A 17415-nucleotide genomic window follows, 5' to 3' on the forward strand; every position below is an offset into this window, starting at 1 on the left:
AGGATGCTTGCCAGTGGTGAGTTCTGTTCCCTCCTCTGCAGGTTTATGCTACGGGTTCCTCCAGTTCTAAAACTGAATGGAAAATGGACCCAAGTGATGCATTGGTGTGAAAAGAGACCCACCCACCACTGGGGATGAGCGAGCTAGTAAAACGCTGTTGCAGAATGAGGTATGGCCGAGACGGCGGTGAACCATGGACAGGAGGGAGGTACGGGTGAATAGATATTTATGTGTTTTATGCTACAATAAAATGTATTATGTTTGCATCATTTTCAAAGATTTCTGCTTTAACCAATCTGATAATCACCCCCGTAACAGTGACATCTAGTAAGTGGGCCTAGGCTGTGGTTCTTTTGCCTTTCACAGCTCAGTGTGAACAACTGTTTCCACAAACCTTGCTCTTTAGGTAAGAACCACTTCCTCAGACATAGAACAAAAAGCCCCAGATAGGAAGCGAGGAGATGTGAGGTCTAGGTGGTTACTAGTCCTTCCATGAGCCTCACCTCCTACGTTTATAACACAGGGATAATGGATTACATAATTTCTCATGTCCCTTGTAGCTCTAAATCCTATCACCAGATTTACATGTTTATTATAAAATAATATAAACACATTATTTCAAAAAACTACAACTCACTACCATTTAAAAAACCAACTATTTAATTGGGCAGTAAGAACATTAAAAGATGCTAAGGAAATTGAAGACAGTTTGATGCTGCCTTGTGTTACAAATCTCAGTTTTAAGATACAGCATTTCCAAGTGGAAAAACCTAATCTAAGGCAAAGAATCACACAGCTTCCGGCCATCTACCTTCTTTTTTGTTTTTTTTGAGACAGAGTCTCACTCTGTGGCCCAGGCTGGAGTGCAATGGCACAATCTTGGCTCACTGCAACCTCTGCCTCCTGGGTTCAAGTGATTCTCCTGCCTCAGCCTTCCGTATAGCTGGGATTACAGGCACACACCACCACGGCTGGCTTTTTCTTTTTTTCCAGTCGGATTTTCTATCTTGTTGCTCAGGCTGTAGCACAATGGCGCTGTCTTGGCTCACTGCAACCTCCGCCTCCCGAGTTCAAGCCATGCTTCTGCCTCAGCCTCCCAAATTGCTGGGATTACAGGCACGTGCCACCAGGCCTGGCTAATTTTGTATTTTTAGTAGAGACAGGGTTTCTCCAAGCTGGTCAGGCTGGTCTCGAACTCCCGACCTCCAGGTGATCCACCCATCTCAGCCTCCCAAAGTGCTGGGATTATAGGCATGAGCCACTGTGCCCGGCCTAATTTTGTGGGGTTTTTTTTTTTTTGGTTTTTTTTTTTTTTTTAAATATTTTTAGTAGAGATGGGGTTTCACCATGTTGGCCAGGCTGGTCTTGAACTCCTGACCTCAGGTGATCCATCTGCCTTGGCCTCCTAAAGTGATGGGATTACAGTCATGAACCACAGTGCCTGGCTCATCTAGTTTCATAAAAGAAAAATTTCATGCTATCATAATAAATCAAACTTACAGAAAGGCTTGATAGGATATTACGTAAGCAACAAAAAGTCACAGACATGATTCTTTTCCTAATCACATAAAACAAAGCAAACCCCATTCAAACTAAGGTCCTTAAAGAAGGAATCATTTCTACGTTCAAGTGATAATAATTATAGCCAAGATTCAGGAACAAAGTTGCAGGACTGAATAATTGCCTAGTAGGAAGTTGAAATTATAAACTACTAGTATTAAAAAGATGTAGAAAAGTTAATAGTTTTGTATACTGCTCTGTTTATACTATTGACAAGAGAAACCAGTCAAGACAGCACATCCCCAAAGGGCTATTGCTATCTTCAGTATAATTAGCTTAAATTCTGCATGAAAGGCCAGGTGCAGTGGCTCACACCTGTAATCCCAGAATTTTGGGAGGCCAAGATTGGCAGATCACCTGAGCTCAGGAGTTCAAGACCACTCTGGCAACATGGTGAAACCACGTCTTTACTAAAAATACAAAAAATTAGCCAGGCATGGTGGTAGGCGCCTGTAATCCCAGCTACTTGGGAGGCTGAGGCATGAGAATTACAGGGGCCCTGGAGGTGGAGATTGCAGTGGGCCGAGATCATGCCACTGCTCTCCAGCTTGGGCTACAGAGTGAGACTCTGTCTCAAAAAATAAAAAATAAAATAAAAATAAATAAATAAATACAATAAAATAAATAATTCTGCATATTTTACACTGTTGTAACTCAGCCTGGTGAAAATTGCTCTTAGGGCTAGGTGTGGTGGCTCACACTTGTAATCTCAGCACTTTGGGAAGCTGAGGTGGGCGGATCACGAGGTCAGGAGATCGAGACAATACTGGCCAACATGGTGAAACCCTGTCTCTACTAAAAATACAAAAATTAGCTGGGCGTGATGGCATGTGCCTGTAATCCCAGCTACTCGGGAGGCTGAGGCAGGAGAATCACTTAAACCAGACAGTCAGAAGTTGCAGTGAGCCGAGACTGCACCACTGCACTCCAGCCTGGTGACAGACCAAGACTCCATCTCAAAAAACAAACAAACAGACAAACAAAAACTGCTCTTAGGTGCTGTTGTTTGGTATAGGTTGCTATGTTTATCCAATCTTTGTCCATTTCTTAAATTATTTGAAGCAAAGTGCATCTTTTCCTTTGTAACTTCTATTTTGCTTTACAAGATATTCTGTATAAGCAGCCTTTCAGATTATGCCTGTGTAAGTTCCAAGAGCCCACTTTGGAATTCCAAGTACACTGATTAAAATATCCATAAGGAAACTTCACTTTGTTTCACAAGGAATGTGCAAATAAAAGTGCCAATTATATTGGGGGAAAGTAATCAGCCCCAACAAAACTTATTTGAGTAGCATAGAGTGGCATCTGTCTACAGTTGACATCCAGTCCAACAGGCCGACTTGATTCCACACAGATCTATTACCATTCAATACCCTAGTTGAAAGCTATTCCCTGATCAATTCTTCTGTATGAGATAAGTCACACGGGTTGAGAAGCTTGACTGTCTAGAGATAATTCAACAATACATTTCTTCATTTTACAAATATATATATAAAACTTCTGCTACCCAACCTTTATTTTCATTTCTTCATCTACAAGACAAAACAGCACAATTGGAGACATTTTCCTACATCATTACTTGGTAAAATACAATGTACCTGGAAGCCCACAATGTGTAGAAGGCTTCAGCCTTCAGTTTTTAACAGTCTTTTTCTGCAAACTGCTGTCCTGGCTGCATTTTCAAAATATTTACGTATTAATTAACTGGGCAAAACTAAAATAAAGCAAAACACATCTAATCATGTAAATAACCATACAAATTACAAGAGAATTTTAAATACTTTTATGAAATATGGATACAAACTAATATATCATGTGACAAAAGAAACAACATGAAAAGAAATACACCACTCTCCATAATTATTTTTGCATAAAAATATCAATACCTAAGTGTGTGGCGCATGAGGACTGTACCGACTGCCTCAGATCCTGTTACTCAAGAATCATCTGTATGCTCTCCAATTATATTTTTACATTCTCCTGGTATTATAAATATTCATCTTTTTTTTTTTTTTTGCTTTCCTCTGCCTGCATTTATTGAAAGATACACACAGGCACAAGAAGTCTAGCATTCAAACATTCAAAAGATACAAAGTATAAAATTCAGAATTGTTGCATATTACATTTCAGTATAACCTAAAGTACAGTGTGAATTTAAGAGGTTACAGATTACAAATAGTCATCTAAAATAAAAATGATTCCTTTAACATTTTTTTTTTTTTTGCTTAATATGAGAATCCATTGTAAATTCTTATTCCGATTATTATTTACTGAATTCTAAACTGCATTTTCCGTTAGCATTTAAATGGATAAAGGGAGCTGCCTGGAAGATCTAGTTTCGTTGTGCTCATTTCTATCTGCTGTTTTAGTTTAAGGCACATTTTCCTTTATTTCACTTTTCCACAAGCCATAAAAAAACTCATTTCTAATTCATCCGTTCGTTCAGCTTAACCTCTCTTCTCAGCAATTAAAGCACTCTGCGCATCCCTCATCTATCACACAGCCAGCTAAATAATGCATTGCGTCCCCCGCTCATCTTTTATCATCCCAAATGACAGGTATTAGCATATCTCCCCAGTCAATTACAGTGCAGCAGAATAATCACAGCATAATTGGGCGAAAGCCACTCTAATCACCAGCCCTGCAAATGCGCAGAATAAAAACTGAGTGGCAGTTCAGACAGGCCTTGCTCTTGTCCATGACTCTAGCCAACAAGCCTGGCAGATCTCCATTTCCTGCCTTTTAGAACTTATCCTTTAGGGAGGTCAACTTCTCTGTGCCTCCTATGTAAAAGGAAAGAATGCATACATATGTGAATGGGAAATATTTACTGTGTGACACACATATACATGCATCTATTAATATTGTGCCTGTGATGTTTGCACATACTATTACACAGTACATCATAAACATTTCCACTGTCGATCAGAAAACAAAAAAAGTCATTTTATGAGTATGATGTCATTAGAAGTACTATTACAGGGTTCATATGAAGGTAAAACAAAAAAATTAACTTTTTAAATGAAGGTTATTTACTACCAAAATCGAAGCCCTCTAAGTGTCTACATGATAAAGAAATACCTTCTGCATCATAAAACTCAGGATTTCTTCTTCCCAAATTATTCACTTATCACAAGTAACTTTTTATTTTTGAGATAAGAGTCTCGCTCCGTTGCCCAGGCTGGAGTGCAGTGGCGTGATCTCTGCTCACTACAACCTCCGCCTCCCGGGTTCAAGCAATTCTCCTGCCTCAGCCTCCTGAGTAGCTGCGATTACAGGCGCGCACCACCATGCCCGGCTAATTTTTGTATTTTTAATAGAGACAGGGTTTCACCATGTTGGTTAGGCTGGTCTCAGGAAACTCCTGACCTCATGATCTACCTGCCTCGGCCTCCCAAAGTGCTGGGATTATAGGAGTGAGTCACCGCATCCGGCCACAAGTAACATTTTTTAAATTGAGTTATCTGTTGTTCTTCCTTGTGGGGGGACTGGGTCCAGGGGGCTTTATTTATGATACACAAGGTGAAGCTCCTTTGGCCCCTCCCACCCTTCTGGGCATCTGAGATGGAAATTGGGGGTGGAAGAGCCTCAGTGAGGTGGGGGCTGAATTGGGCAGGGACACCCCACAACTGAGAGTGTCTCTCTTCCTTATGCTGGGGCTGATGGTCCAGGGGGCCCTTACCCCTTAGAGGCCATGGCATTGTTACTCTTGGACTGCAGCAGCACTCAGTACATGTGTGAAAATCATGATGATATGAAGTGCAGGTTAACACATTAAGATGACTGAAGAAAAGACACTTATCCTTTTATAAGGAGATTAAAACTTAAATAAGACAAAAATAGGAATACAATGTGAGAAGCTTTAATATGTAATGTGAAGATTTAAAAAGAAATTCTAGAAATGTTTCGAAAATTTGTTTGAAATTAATTTTAGAATACTTCTTAAAATTTTATTGACTTTACCATGATATTTAATGTGTAAGAGGCAATCTAAGCCTATATCCAATCTCATTATAAATAATATGTATTCATTTGCTGTTCTGTTCTTCACAGCCCCTCTTCCTCAATGAGATACAAAAAAAAATATTCTGAAAGGAAAATTTAATTTGTGGAAGAGTGAAGGGAGGTTAAGAGACATTTCTTATAAAAATAAAAATGTACATGGCTTCTTAAGAAATAGCCAATTAAATGCTTTAAACTGCCATGTGTAGCTAGGGGAAAACAAAAGAAATTTCCTGTAGGACTTAACTTCCTCTATGCCAATTTCAAGGGCCAGTCCCGCCCTTCCCCTTCTCTTCTCTTCCGTACTTCTCCCCTTCCGTACTTCTCTCCCGTTCCTCACACTGACCCCTCCTTTTCACATGGCCATCTAAGGCCACACCTACAGCAAGCAGAAACCTGCCCAGCTACCAAAGGTAGGTCACACCTGAGGAGCACTCTGGCCAGAGAGAGGGAAGGCTTCACCCCACCTTGGCCAGGGTCTAGAATCAGCCCAGGCAGAGTGGCCTTGCTGGGCAAAGTGAGCAGCAAATCAAGGCAGCAAGTCTTTTTTTTCTCCAGACTGAGTCTTGCTCGACAATGTCACCCAGGCTGAAGTGCAGTGGCATGATCTCAGCTCACTGCAACCTCCACCGTCTGGTTCAAGCGATTCTTGTGCCTCAGCCTCCTGAGTAGCTGGGATGACAGCCGCCCACCACCACGCCTGGCTGATTTTTGTATTTTTAGTAGAGATGGGGCTTTACCATGTTGGCTAGGCTGGTCTTGAACTCCTGACCTCAAGTGATCTGCCTGCTTCGGTCTCCCAAAGTATTGGGATTACAGGAGTGAGCCACTGCGCCTGGCCTCAAGGCAGCAAGTCTTGGTGACCTGGCACACTGGAACACAGAGCCACTGCGGGCTGCCTGGATGCTCTGCTGTGGCTGTGCACAGACGAATACATTACACACGGCAAAACTCTCTGCTCAGTGATTCTATTGTAATCAAGACACCAGCCGAATTCAGGAAAGCATGAGAACAGGCGACTATGACAACAAAGCAAACAAGACATGATATTTATTACTCTTATTATTTAGAACTTGTAATATTGTCAACCACAATTCTGTCAGACAACGTATTCCTTCAATACATAGGAACACACTAAGGCAATAATACATTATCAAAAGCCAACTGTTAAAAGACCAGAGTAAAAGCAGAATTTAGACAAAACAAATAGTCTCCCAGACTTTTTCTTGCTTCCAAACTTGTTATTTTAAGTTATAATGTGAAATGTTTTATTTGCATTATCACTTCCAGAGCTCTGCATGCATTTCTGTTGGCATATCTTTGCAAATGGACCCACAGGATGCATTACTTCAGTTGTAAAATGGTACTTTTATTGCTTATTCGGGAATATCTTTTACAAGTATTTATCAGTGATACATCTGTTATGCAAGTATTAATTCAACAGGTTTCTTAATCTAAATCTGATTTTTAAAAATCATCCCTGATATATTCTTTAATTCACATAAATGTTCTACTTGGCTTTAAGCATCTTCCAACATATTGGCTCTTTCAACACCAGCCACGTTGACATTCTCAACTGACTTGCAAAAATTGACATGGCTTGGGAAGAAGCCAAATTTAAGGCAGGAGGAGGGAAGGAGGAGGGCTTTCACCATCTGAAGAAACAGAATCTGCTTTAAAATTTGGCAGTGCAGACAACCTAAAACACACGCAATCAAAATCACCCCCATCTTCCCTGGGATATTTTCTTTGCTTCTTCCCAACAAAATCTCAAGCAGCTTGATGATTATTAATATGATCACAGTAACTGTATGCAAAGGAATTTTACAGGCAAGCCCCGAAACATGCCTCTAATTATATGTGCATGTCCCAAATGAACAGGTGTTTGAGGGTGGGGATAAGAGAATATATGCATTTTTATTATTACTAGAAAATTAAGTCCTCAAAAACTAGTGCCAAAATAATGTCCCCAGAGAAAAAGGGAGTCAATCAAACTCCAAATTATACAAGTAAATAAGCTTGCTTCCAGCATAACTCCTTGCTCTCTTGAAAAGACCACTTTTCAGACACAGCACGTGAGGCCATGTTTAATTCCTAATATGTTTTTACAAAAATGAACAGAATCTGACAAAGGCAGGCATGAACGATACTAAATTATGGGCCCCTCCAATGACCATATCTTCACCACCACTAGGGCAGGGCAAACATTTCTGCACAGTGGACTTAGTAGATCTTGGGACAGCCGCCATGCTGTCAATGAATCTATCTAAACACTCTGCCATCTACCATCACCTGACAGAATACTTGGTCCGGAAGAAATGGAGTTCCTACTACACTAAGAACTCCCTTGATCATAATACACTACTTCTGATTTTGCATATAATGCCAAAACATACTCTGGAAACATCATACCTTCTTTGCTGGGCTTTGTGGCCTACTGGGTACGCTCACGTCCTCCACAAACATCTTGTGATCACCTAGTACTTCACAGAGTGTGCTCACACCCATTCCAATTGGAATAAACTACTTTTAAAGAAAAATACTGTTTTCACTATTTTTTTTTTGAGACGGAGTCTCGCTCTGTTGCCCAGGCTGGAGTGCAGTGGACGGATCTCAGCTCACTGCAAGCTCCACCTCCCGGGTTTACACCATTCTCCTGCCTCAGCCTCCTGAGTAGCTGGGACTACAGGGACCCGCCACCTCGCCTGGCTAGTTTTTTGTATTTTTTAGTAGAGACGGGGTTTCACCGTGTTAGCCAGGATGGTCTCGATCTCCTGACCTCGTGATCTGCCCGTCTCAGCCTCCCAAAGTGCTGGCATTACAGGCTTGAGCCACCGCGCCCGGCCGATTTTCACTATTGAAAGCTGATCTAAAATGATATTAGAGTCCTAGTACATTGGGTTGAACCATATGAAATTGCCAACTTTACACCATTTTTTGAGCTGTGAAATGTCAATTCTGTAAGATGTAACCTAATATAGAGTTCCTAAACTTGAGAGGACTGATTTAAAAACAACAACAACACAGACATTGCTGGAATTTTTAAATGAAGTACACAGGCCTGGGAAGCAGCAACTTCTAGTTGAGCTTTACCACTAGACAGTGACTAAAATAAGTCACTTTCCCTCCCTCAGCCTTCTTCATTGTGAAAAAAAGAAATTGGAAAAATCTTAGGTTACATTTTCTCTTTGAGAAAATGATGAAAAATAACTGGCCAAGGCAGCTCTAAAGGAAATTAGGAAAGAAGATTAAAGGTGGCAGAAAATAAAAATCCTGTATTTTATCTTTCTTTTAAAATTTTTTGCCTGGCTTCACTTAATGAAAGGATTTGTTTGTGGACAACAACACAACGACAAAATTCTATTTTTCTCAAGACAACGAGAATACCTTAGTCTACGAAACATCAGCAGGAAGAAATGAAAGAATAATAAATGGTAAAACAGTTGCACTTTGGATGAATACAGGAGGCCTGTTAGCATTAAGGACCTGCAGAATTTTAGGGCTGGAAAGAAATTTAATGATGTCTAGAAATCAATTCTCCAACCTTACAATGGGACTTACAGTAGAATATGGGTGTGTTCAACTCCCAGTCAAGTAGTCTTAATCGTAAAATGGCAGGAAAAAATTTCTATACCATATTTAATCCAAAGCCAGACATCAGGTGAGACCGCTAACAGCTCTCAAGTAACTCCTCATTGGCCACTAAAGGCCTTTCATTAACAGGGCTCTACCCTGCCTCTTCACTGCATATGCTTTGGCCTCATAGTCTTCTGTCTTTTCTGAGTTTTAGACTTGTGTATTCCTCTAAAGACAGAATTGGAAAAAAAAGCTAAAATATCCCTTCAAAAGATAATTAAACCTAACAAAGAAAACTGCATCAAAATATTACAGTAAATATACATAAAGTATTTCCCCAAAATCGTTTCTAAATAAAAATAAAGCAAATTTGTTTTAAACTCAAACATGTAACTGTTTGAACTACCAGCAGATGGCAGAAGCAGAGGCTGGGAAATTTTCTAACAAAAGAAGAGAAGAGCTCAATATGGATTCCTGGATTCCCACATCCGGGAGAAATTAAGATCCTTGAGGTCCTAGAGAAACACTGCCGATTCCTCTCCCCACACCCCCTTGAATCTTTCTTTTAGAGGAAATAGTAAATTTTTTGCTTTAACAATATGTATTCTATAATTTTAATTTCGAGTCAATATTGGAACAGTATGGAATAAACTTGGTCCTCTACTGCTCTAAAGGTTTTGAATAGATTTTAATTAAATAAAAAAGATTAAAATGTAAAAATAAATCATATTATGAAAAGTAATATGAGTTCATACGATTATGAGTTCAAAAAAACTGTTTGCTAGTTTTGTTTCAATGACATTGGTTATCTTAAATATACTTCCACCTAAGTTAAAGTCACCCTCACTCAGAGAGTTAGCCAAGTAAATTCACTAGAAAACACGTCCCACTAAGGGTGGAGCTTGTAGTGAGCCAAGATCGATCGCGCCACTGTACTCCAGCCTGGGCGACAGAGCGAGAGACTGTCTCCAAAAAAAAAAAAAAAAAAAAAAAAAAAAAAAAAATATATATATATATATATATATATATATATATATATATGCTAAATGTTTTTAAACAGAAGATTAGTATATGTTTTCATGTGGTTACACTCATAAAAGAGAGAACTATTTTATTGGGTAGAATCTTACAATGCAAAATTAAACATTCTAAATCCAAAATAATATATTGGTAGCCTGGGGACACATCTTAGGCAAATCAATGAATTAATGACCCCTTACAAATGTCACTCTAGAAGGATGCCAAATTTCATGACCCTGTTTAAAACTTTTCTATTCTCAAAATCTAATGAAACTTGTCAACTTTATAATAGTTTCTATTTCTTTCCTAAGCAGAACATCCCCTCTGCTTTATAGCACTTTACCCAAACAGCAAATTCCTTCTGTTTTCTCCTATCTTTTCAAATCCCTAGTTTTTAAATCAATTTTTTAAATGACTGTTCTAATTATGAAATGTGTTATGCTAAAAGCTGTCTGTATCATCTACATACTTAGAACCTGTATTTTCTAGACCAGCTCAGGCAACAGAACTCATTGTTAAGATGGACGGCTCTCTCTATTCACTACGGCAGTGTGGCAGCCACCAGCAACATGTAATTGTTGAGATGTGGCCGGCGCAACTGAAGAAATGCTATTTGAATTTGATTTAGCTTTAAATACTTTAAATAGCCACACATGGCTGGTGACTGCCGCACTGGATAGCACACCTCTACAGAACCAAAATGAGCAATGAGAAATGATTAAAGCTGGAAAAATGTAACAAAAGACACAGAGTCAGAAACGACTAAAAACAAATGGACTTTTAACACAATTCAAACGGGAGCCCTCTAAGTTAGGCGGATCAGAAAAAGAAGCTACAAGTGAACCTCCCGCTTTTTCCTAAGGGTCATTATTTGGTTATTGAGCCAGGAGACCCATTCAGACATGGGCTGCCATTGTATTTTTTTCTGTTTCCTCCTTAGCCAGTATGATAAATCCTATAGTTATAGACTGCATCATTTTGTTTTTATATGAGGGAAGTGAAATATAGATATTTACATAATGATCAGACGTCAAAAGACAGAAAGCAGCTCAAATTTGATTTAAGTCACTGCCAAATATGATTCCCAGGCTATGTATTTTCCACAATTGAAAATACCTTATTTTAAAATGACAAAATAAATTTTTCCACTTTTATTCTATTTGAAATTATATTTACGGGTGACTAATCCTTCAATTTCCTTAAGTCAAACTGGAATGACATTCCATTTTGTAGAATACAATAAATAGATTCAATTAAGACAATTAAACAACAGAAAAGCATACAATTATATCCAAAGTTTGCATCTCTTCTTGGATTTTTCCCTGACATCAGATCATTCCAAAAGTTGTGTCTACAATGTAAGATCTGTGGAAGCAAGGACTTACTATTCTTACCACTGCCTCCCTAGTACTTGACAAATAACATGTATATCCCATAGCTATTTGTTTGAATGGAAAGCAGTGGAAAGAAGTAGAATGATATGAATGAATATAACTGCAGAACTTGATTAATGAACATATTTAAGATAAGCCAGGTTAAAAGGAACCAACTAGTTTCTGATGCCAGCCATACTCACTCAATAGCTTTAACAAACATTAACAATGAATATGTCTTCCTTCAGGTGGGCATTACAGAGCTTAAATAGGAAATGCCAAGCTTACATATTAGCCCAGATAATGGGAGAATCGGCGAAGAAATCCCAGAATAGAGAAGAACACAGTAGGGACATGTTAATATCACACATTTTATGCTCTTAGCAATGATAATTGTTAACACTATCAGTAAAACTCAGATAATCATCAGTACTTATTCACTGTTTACCATGTGAAAGTCAATATGGATATAAAAAGATGAAAAAAATGGATTTTCTAAGCTTACCATATTACGGGGGAAAATGCCACATAACAGAATTGGGCTAGGCCATATCACGCTGTCTCCCAAATACAAAAGAACACAAAAACAAGTTGGTAGCTGAGAAATTCCAAATGAGTCCTAAAGGCAGTGAGAACTGTTGAGCTCTGAGGATGGCACTCAGAAGGCTCCAATGCTGAGACAAATCATAGAAGAGAGGTTAGAATGGAGCCTGGAGGGAAAGCAGGATTTTGAAATGCAGAAAGAGGAAGAGTAAGCATTTTAGGGGAAAGGCAAGGTGGAGATTAGGCCGGAGGGAAGCTAAGGGCAGCAAACGGCATGGGATATTTAAGGGACTATGTTAGTTAGGGGTTGGAAGACCAGTTTGAATGCTGATGTTATTTTTCTCTAAGATATCTAATCAACCAAAATACAGGTAAAAAGTAATACAAGTCTAGGATTTACTTTAACATCTTATATTCAGATACTTTAGCTTAGACCTTTCTCTTTTATAGTAATAAATTTTAGGTGCCTAAAACAAATATTAAAAATTATCAGCGAAGAGGATTAAAGTTAAGTGTAGCCTTAGTGCGGTGGCTCATGCCTGTAATCCCAGCATTTTGGGAGGCTGAGGCGGGCAGATCACTCGAGGTCAGGAGTTCAAGACCAGCCTGGCCAACATGGTAAAAACCCATCTCTACTAAAAATACAAAAAACTTAGCTGGGCGTCGTGGCGCAGGCCTGTAATCTCAGCTACTCAGGAGGCTGAGGCAGGAGAATCACTTGAATCTGGAAGGTGGAGGCTGCAATGAGCGGAGATCACGCTACTGTACTCCAGGCTGGGTGACACAGTGAGACTCTGTCTCAAGAGAAAAGGAGTGGAGGGCTCCTGTGATCTTGTGGGGCCCAATGATAGCGTAAATTGCATCGTTTTTCTTTTTCTCATTCTTTTTGAGAGCAATACAATATGCTTCCCCTTGATTATCCTCGTAATTCATTTTCAACTGACCTCTCCATGTGTATTTTTAATAGTTTATATCAAATATTATTAAGAGTCATAAAATTCAGAGTTTTCTTCTCCAAAAGAACATGCCAGCCAAAACACCCTATCAAAATATTTTTGATTTTCTGGATTCTGATGTCCATTTAAAACTGGAAGACAGGTATAGCAAATGAATAAACTGGTAATACATATTTCTGTCCCTCCATCTTTCAAAGGGAAAAGTCTTTAAAAATTATTTTGATAACCAAATTACGTTATTGTCAACTAGGCAAGCACTAAGAATTTACCCCAGGAAATACACTGTATTGAACAAGAGATACATGTTTTCATCTTTGTCATAGCTTTATGCATAATTCACTCATTCGGCAGGATATTTAAGAATATACCCTGGAGGAGGAGGGGAAGATGTAACGTGGGGTGTTAGTGACATTATGTAGCAGAGAGGAGAATCTAGGATGAAGCCCTGAACAAATGCATTACTGCCTGTCTGTGAAGAGGAAGACAAGTCTGAGAAATCGAGACCAGACCTGTAGGAGGCGAATCAACAAAACACTGCTGAGGAAGCCACAGGAAGAGTGTGTGCCAAGGAAGAAGTCCATTAGGTCAAACGCGCAAGGAGGCAGGCACAGGGCAAGCAGTGGACTGCTCTGCTAGATTTGGGTGTGTCATTAGGGACCTTAGTAAGAGGAGTTGAGTGGGGCAGAGGTGACGGTGGCTAAGAAGATGAGGAGTAAAGAGTGAGAGGCAGGTACAGGGTACCCCCTATCAGTTCCATCAGTTCTCAGGACATTCAGAAAACAGACAAGGTGCTGGGGCTGACCTTGTTGATGCAAATCCCAGTTCTGTTATTGATCGGTTGTGTGAACTTGAGCAAGTTCTAAACTCTGAGTTCCTGTTTCCTCACCTAATACTGGGGATAACAACAGTGTCCACATCTCATATGAGAGTGGATTAAATAAAAACGTGCTTTTCTCTAATTCTGGACTTAGCTACCTAATCAAAACACGAAAAACATTCACAGTCATGAAATTTTGAAGTAACTTATTAGATTAATAAGATTTCCTAAGAAATTTATTAAGAAGTTTATTAATAAGTTATGTTTACATGTTGTTTTAATGACTCCGGGCTAATTTACATACTCCTTTCTTGTTTACACCCCTTACTATAATTTTCTATACTACTATATGTTAGAATCCATAAGCAACAAGTCAATGTTTTAGTCTTTTCCCTATATTTAGTAATATAATCACATATGTAAACATATAAATGCTTAGCTGATATATCATCCCATTATCACCAGCAGCTTTAGTTAGTTCATTAATGATATACAAGGCACAGTGATCCTATAAAAAGAACCAACCCATGTTGGTGGCTGCTGGGACTTCTGATTTATTTTTCTATAGAATTATAAGCTTTATAATATATTCAAATCATGATCAAAGCTGAAAATAAGAATAGTGGTCTACAGTTTGCAGAACTTTACCAATAAAGGCATATATTCACCCATTTTTTATTTTGAAGCACTTCTATTCACCTCAAATTCTTGTTCCATTATAAATAGATATAATTTAAAAATAATTATCTTAATTATACCTGTATAGAAACAAACTCAAGAAAATAAGTTACTTAAATTCAGAGGAAAAAAACTAACACCACTGGAAAACAGCAGAAGTGCTCGTTTACTATACTGTGAAACAGTTTCAGCATTTCAAATTCTAAGTTACCTTTAAATGAGATAAGCCTAACAAAACAATGAATCTCTATTTGTGCAAAATTAAGATGTAAGAAGTAGGAGAACACAGACACTTGCCATTTGACTAGATGAAAAAGTTACTCTCGAATCAACCCTAATAGTCATGACAGTTTTGCAGGACCACACACTGGTTTCCCTGGGTTGTAGTTTCACCACACGCACATACAAAAATAAGTCGTTCGCACTGCTGGGTCCCAACGTGTACACTCATTTTCCAGTAAGACTGACAAATTTGTGCTAAGTCAATATTAAGCTTGTAAATTCAATTCTGCTTAAGAGAAGGCAAAGCATACAAGTATAAAGAAGTCGTAGAAAAAAAGTACAGAAAGATAAAGGCTCATTAAAGATCATCACTAAAAGGAGCGGCGACACACATGGGACACACACTCCATCCAGTAGGCTCAGAAGTGCTCTGTGCATTTGCCAAGAGGGTAGCATGTGTTACCACAGTGACTCAGACACTTGAGTTACCTTTCCCAGTGTTATAAAAACAGGAAGAAACACCAACTGTGAATGCGTTTAAAAACCTGACCAATGCTGAATACCTAGACCTTCATGAAACAAGGTAATTTTGGCCGGGCACAGTGGCTCACGCCTGTGATCCCAGCACTTTGGGAGGCTGAGGCGGGCGGATCATGAGGTCAAGAGATGGAGACTATCCTGGCCAACATGGTGAAATCCCGTCTCTACTAAGAATTCAAAAATTAGGTGGGCGTAGTGGCACACGCCTGTAGTCCCAGCTACTCAGGAGGCTGAGGCAGGAGAATTGCATGAACCCGGAAGGTGGAGGTTGCAGTGAGCTGAGATCACGCCACTGCACTCCAGCCTGGCGACAAAGCGAGACTCTGTCTCAAAAAAAAAAAAGAAAAAAAGAAAAAGAAATAAGGTAATTTTTGGAATTCAAAAATATACTTGCCGAATTCCAGATAATGAAGCAGTAAAATGTCAAATTTCCCATTTTTAATTAGATGTATAAACACTTTGGTATAGATCAGCAAAAGCTAAAAGCATCTCTTATTGTGAAAGTCACTGGATTGTTGAAAAAAATTTTCACTGTTGTTTCAACATATTAAATTTAATGCTATGAGATCAGAAGCCGTGGCTAACACCTGTAATCCCAACACTACTCTTTGGGAGTCCAAGACCAGGGATCACTTGAGGCGAGGAGTTCAAGACCAGCCTGGGCAACATAGTTAGACCCAAATTTTTATAAAAAATTAGCCAGGCATGCTGGCACATGGCCAGCGGGAGCACTGCTTGAGCCTGGGAGGTTGGGGCTGTGATGAGCCATGATCATGCCACTGCACTCTAGCCTGGGCAACAGAGTGAGACCCAGTCTCAAAAAAAAAAGTTAAAGCTACAAAAGGAATCTGTTAGGTTGGCCACAGAACAAACGCGGAGCCTTCACACAGCAGGACGGACTATGAGGGCTGCTGGCTACACTAATCTTCTATAATATTGCTGCATATTCAGTAAGTATGAAGGATTATGAAAATGAGCTCATAAGAACTGACCCTACAGGTTTATTAAAAATGCAGTGAATATTCCACATGCATGCTGGGCATTAAATAAAAACTGAAAAATTCACAAGACAACCACATGTTAAATACTGTAAATAACACTGAGTTAGGTTCTATTTAGAATTAATAATTTCTTTTAGTAATTTTTGGCAAATACAGAAACAAAAAATGTATTAGGGTTATAAACTTGTGTTTTATCAAGTATTTGTAAAGTATTAATTTAATTTTCTTCATATATATTTAAGGAAGTAAAATCTTGCTACATTTGTAACCTCAGAAATTTTGCTTTTGGTAGTATTACAGTGTCATCTTACCTGTCACTACTGCACAAGTGGTAGACTGGGCTTTTAAAATGTCAAGCACATAGGATGAAAAATGGTAAAAAGAAAAAATACATAAATGATCCAATTTGGTTTCAAGCCAAAGATGTAACACATGGAAGAGTCACATGAGGGTCGTCACCAATACCTGGTGTTCTGTAACAGTTTCTACCAACCTTCCTATTCTCCCAAACTGACTTCCAAAGTAACTGATGGCACCTACCCTATACTTCTACACCTCTATAAGAAAATGAAATCAGAGTTCTCTAATAAGTGTCTCCCAGTTTACTCAAAATTTAACAAATTTAAAAAGCATCAACAAATATGTACAAAAGGCAAATGTCTCCCAATTTACTCAAAATTTAACAAATTTAAAAATTATCAGCAAATATGTACAAAAGGTAAGTAATCTGATCGACAATTCAGGTCTGGAAGATTGTAATTTTTAAAAATCTGTAATTCTTCCTCTTGTGTTCTCTATCTCAGAGTGACACCATACAGTCCCTGGACTCATCTTGGGCTCCTGTCTTTTCCTACTCTGCACACCCCAGCAGGCACCAGACCCTGCATACTGAGGTCCCAGTCCTCTTCCCTCTGATACTCCTTCTACTATGCCAGCTCAGGCCTGTGTTTGCTTTTACTGGGTCTATTCAATTGCTTTTGACTGGTCTCTGGTTTAATCCATCCTCCAAAAAGTGGCCAAAGTCATCTGTCTAAATTGCAAATCTGACCACTACCTGGCTTAAAATCTTTTAATAGTTTACCATTTTCTACAGGAGAAAATTATCTTTAACCTGTCCAGTCTCAGAT

General features: G+C 38.9%; 1 protein-coding gene across 7 annotated transcripts in view; it reads right to left on the bottom strand.

Moving 5' to 3' along the window:
• The window catches only part of ARID1B (AT-rich interaction domain 1B), a 442915-nt gene that overhangs the window by 160780 nt on the left and 264720 nt on the right, over window positions 1–17415 (bottom strand). The window lies entirely within an intron of this gene.

The sequence above is a fragment of the Papio anubis genome, chromosome 6 (assembly GCF_008728515.1).
Source record: "Papio anubis isolate 15944 chromosome 6, Panubis1.0, whole genome shotgun sequence".
Lineage (NCBI taxonomy): Eukaryota > Metazoa > Chordata > Mammalia > Primates > Cercopithecidae > Papio > Papio anubis.